This window comes from Mastomys coucha, unplaced genomic scaffold, assembly GCF_008632895.1.
Source record: "Mastomys coucha isolate ucsf_1 unplaced genomic scaffold, UCSF_Mcou_1 pScaffold14, whole genome shotgun sequence".
Taxonomy (NCBI): Eukaryota; Metazoa; Chordata; class Mammalia; order Rodentia; family Muridae; genus Mastomys; species Mastomys coucha.
The window spans coordinates 73,477,195-73,481,798 of record NW_022196896.1 but is presented as its reverse complement, the minus strand read 5'-3'; positions in this window follow the sequence as shown (position 1 = coordinate 73,481,798).

Here is a 4,604-nt window from a genome sequence, read left to right as displayed (position 1 = left end):
AAAAAAAAAAAAAAAAAAAAAAAAAAAAAAAAAAAAAAAGAAATGCTGTAGGTCGAGGAGAAAGTATACAATACCCAAGAGTCTCCTGGGGATAAACAGGCCAATTATGATGCCAAAACAAATGTGGTGAAAAGCTTGCTGGCCTCTACAGCTGAGACAAAGGTGGAGAAACAGCAGCAACTATGACATCTAGTGGCCAACACAGGTAAGACACCACCAACTAGAGATTAGTTCGGGCTCCAAAAAATCAAAAACAAAACAAAACAAAACAAAACAAAAAAACCAAAAACAAACAAACAAAAAAAACCCCAAAAAAACCAAAAAATAAAAAACAAAAAACAAAAAACAAACCCAACCAATGTGAATATTGTAAAGCTATAGGGCATTGGATCAAAGATTGCCCTAAGAATTCCCCCCAAAAAGACAGAAGGGGATCAAGTAAAAGTGCTGGAAATAGAAGAACTAAGTGACTAGGGAAGACAGAGTTTGGGCCTCCTCCCCAAACAAGGTAACCCTCAGAGTGGAGGGGAAACCTATCAAGTTTCTAGCAGGTACAGGAGCTCAACATTCACTCCTCACAGAGGCCCATGGAAAATTGTCAAACAAAAAGTCGTGATACAAGGGGCGACAGGCATTAACCAATAAACATGGATTACCCAAAGAATGATGGACTTTGGACTAAGCCAAGTATCCTGTTCCTTAGTCATGCCTAAATGTCCACACCCCTTATTTGGAAGAAACTTGCTAACCAAAATTGGGGTTCAAATTACTTTTGACCCTGAGGGGATTTCCATCTTTAGATGATGAATATAACAATAAACTGCACCAAAGAATTGAGCCCATTGAAGAAGAAATCTCAGGCCTGTTACAATTCCCCTCAGCCTCAGCAAAGCCTGGCGGAATGGGACGAGCAGCTCATTGAATCCCTATTTAGATAGAACTAAAACCAGTGGCCATCGGAACATGGGTTAGACAATATCCGATGCCATAGGAAGCTTAGAAGGGGGATTACTGCCCCTATCAGAAGGCTCAGAGACTTGGGGATTTTTATGCCCTGCCAATTCCCATGATGGCAACACCCTGCTCCTGCCAGTGACTATAGGCCCATACAGGACCTATGAGAAGTCAGTAAGTGAGTCGAGGGCATCTCCTCCACTGTGCCTGTGGGGAGGTGAACCGTGAGAGGAAGCCCGGTAAAGTTGAGCTAAGGCTTGAAGCCCCGGAGATCCAGAAGGGACAGGAGAAGTGACGCTTGCTCTCAGCTTCAGGCCCCAGTGATGCAGCCACAGCCCTCATAGAGAGAACTGTGGCCATCAGTCACGTAGAGGCAGAGCCCACAAGTCCTTCCTCATGTAGATGAGGCATCTCAGGTCAAGCCAATAGGAAGCATCTGCTGTCAGACCCATCCTACCTCAAAACTGTATATAAGATCCTTTCCAGAAGGAATAAAGGTGTGAGAACTACTCAGTCCTCTGAGAGCATCCGTCACAAGAGCTATTACACTGCCTGGGAAGAGAAAGCTCTCCCAAAGTTTTAGCTACCAAAAGCTCCCCTGCACCCTGCTCACTAGATTGATAGCCAACTCTCTACTAACTCAGCTCAGTTCGGCTCTGCTCAGCACCAGCGCAGTGTCTCAGAGTGACAACAGCTGCTGGGGCAGTGACACCAGAGCAGGGCAGCAGCGGCAGCACTTCCCCCTACCTCCTCATGCCCTTTCTCTTTTACTTAAACCCTCTCACAGGCCAGGCCAGAGATCTCCGCAGATGGCCTCTAGTACACAGACCAACAACTGGTGCCTACAACATGGAGCATACCCAGTTGAAGCATGTACCTGGTGACCCACTCGGACCCACATTGGAACTCCAGATTACTCAAGGCCCATGACTAACCCCTAACCCCTGACCTAGTTCAAAGGACCCAGACCTTCCTCTCACTTCTCCCTCCCTCCCTCCCTCCCTCCCTCCCTCTCTCTCTCTCTCTCTCTCCCTCCTTCTCTCCCTCTCTCCCTGTCCCTCCCCTCTCTCCCTCTCCTTCTCCCTGCCCCCCTGACCCCCACCGTGTCCCAGTCTGGCAGAGAGCTAGGAGTTGCTTAAGCTTTAGGTGTGTGCCCACCGAGTCTCTGGGTCTCACCTTGCTCTACCTTACCAAACTTTCAGCAACCCGTCCTTTCCCACTGTGCTTTCAGTCAACACCATTGCATGGATTTGGACAAACCGAAGTGGCAACTGAAACCATCTTGACAGAGCTACTCTCCGGTGTTGGCTGAAGGTCCCGCTGGCCCCTGTCTAAATCCCGACAACCTGCAACAGGCGTTGGCAAAGACTCTATCTAACTTCTCCGTAAAACAGAAACAAACAAACAAACAAACAAACAAACAAAAACCTGGTAAGGCAGCAGCCACTTAAAAGCCACAGGGCAGCTGACAGTTCTTAATCTGAGGGAAGGCTTAGCGTTTTTTTGGACCGCTGTGGAATCTCTCAAAACCAACAGGCCAAGGGAATGTTCCCATTGGACAAACGTTTCTCCTCTTTTCTGTCATGGGCAATATGTCATCGCATAAGAAATCCCCCCAAGCCAGGGAGATTCATGCTCTAGTAAAATCACACAGACTGAAGAGAGCCAAAAACCAAACCTCTTTGTTTTGGGAGGAAGTCCTTCAGAAAGCGCCTGGCATGGCCAACAACAGTATCTATAGCCCTGACTCATGGGCCGTAGTAGCTTCTTCTCTCATCACAAGCGAAGCTATCCAAGAAGGAAAACCCCCCTCCTGTGAATTTCTGCCAATCTTCGCTACAATTTGGCAACACATAGGACAGGGTGGTAACAACACAGCCCCTGAGTCCCCGCAGGCAGATGACCAAATAGGTCAAGGTCCTAAAGACCACCCTGTTTCAGATCTCACAGCCCTTACCCCCTCCCCATCCTTGTCCTTGTCCCTCAGAGGAATCACTAAGGAAACCGTCTGCTCCTCCTGCTCCTCCTTGCCTCAACCAAGGCTCGCTCGGGCTCCATTAGAAAAGCAAAGGAGCTTCCACCCACCTCTCCTTCTACTCCACCTTCCTCTACCCAACCAGAGAGAGTATCTCTCCTCCCCACTCTCCCAGGCACAAAAGGCAAAAACCTTCAAAACACTTAGACAAAACAAAAAAAATCAAAACAATAATAAAAAAAAAAAACATACCAAATGCCATAGCCCCCTACTCCCAACCACCTACTACACAACAACTTTGTAATTTTTATGACTCCCTTGCAAAAAACAAACCCTTCTTCCCATGCTACTCTGGACTCCAATACTGAATACAGAACTAGAATCCCAAAATACTCGAGCATTTCCCATTAATATTAATCCCAATCGAAGGAAACCACTTAACTGGCACCCGTTCCAAGCCTCAGACTTAAAAAAAGTCTCAGACAGGTAAGTGAAGGAAGATGGCATCCACTTACCCTGGACAAAATCTCTCCTAGAGAGCCATATTGCCAACCTAGACACCCCTCAAGATTGGAGAGATATTTGTTGTTCCTCTCTGCCCTGTCCAATGTTCCTAGAAAGGGAGGCCCTATTTTGAGATGAATGCCTTCAGCAAGTCAGGCAAAATTGGGACCGAGGAGCCACCCCATGGGGTCTTGATGAACTCTTTGGCCAGGAAGACTTTTCCACTGGAGCATAGCAGGCAACACAGCCAGCAGGATATTATGAACAAACAGATCCACCTCTGTGCAACCCAAGATTGGGGCACCTCTCCCTCAGGCTCATGAGACCTAGCCTGCTCCCTGCTCTTTCTTTGTCAGAAGCCCAGAAAATCCCTATCTAATTTTATTCTTAGAACTTGAATGAGCTTAGAAAGAAAATTCCCCAACCCCACAGCCAGAGATTTCCGTCTTAAAACTATTGTATGGGAAAGCATGACTTTAAAATCCAGACTAACTTGCCAGGATCTCCAGGAGGAGCACCATGGTAGGTGGATTGTGGCAACCCAAGATATAGGAACCACATCATACCAGATTACATTCGTGGCTCAGGTATTTGTGGTAGCAGTATAAACAGAAGGAATCTGCTTCAAATGTGTGGAGAATGGGAAGAATAAGTGCCCACAAAATTCCCTCCCTATAACAGATCCTAATCCCCCTATGAAAATTTGTTGTAAGAAAGGTTTCCATTGGAAAAGATATTGTACTTCCATATATGGTAAAGCCAGTAAGTCACTGGAGCCTTTAAAGCTCAGAGGGGGCAGCCCTCAGCCTTGACAGTAAGAGGGATGGCTAATCCCATAGAGGCCTTATAGGTGTCCAGCATCTCAGAAAGCTCCCATTCCAAAATAACTATTAAAATAGATAATAAGCCATTCAAGTGCCTTATTGATATTGGAGCAGACAAGACAATTTTAAGACAACAAGAGATCCCACATGACTGGCAACTGACCCTTGGGCCCCAGCTCCTAGGTATAGGGGGTGCCTCTCATGCATTTACTACAAAACAGGCAGATAGGTAGGAGGACCCTAGTGGAACTACTGACCTCATATGCACCCTGGTAGCTCACATAGCCACCCATCTTCTAGGGAAAGATATTTACAATCCCTAGAGTTAGTTTGACCACATCAAGAGA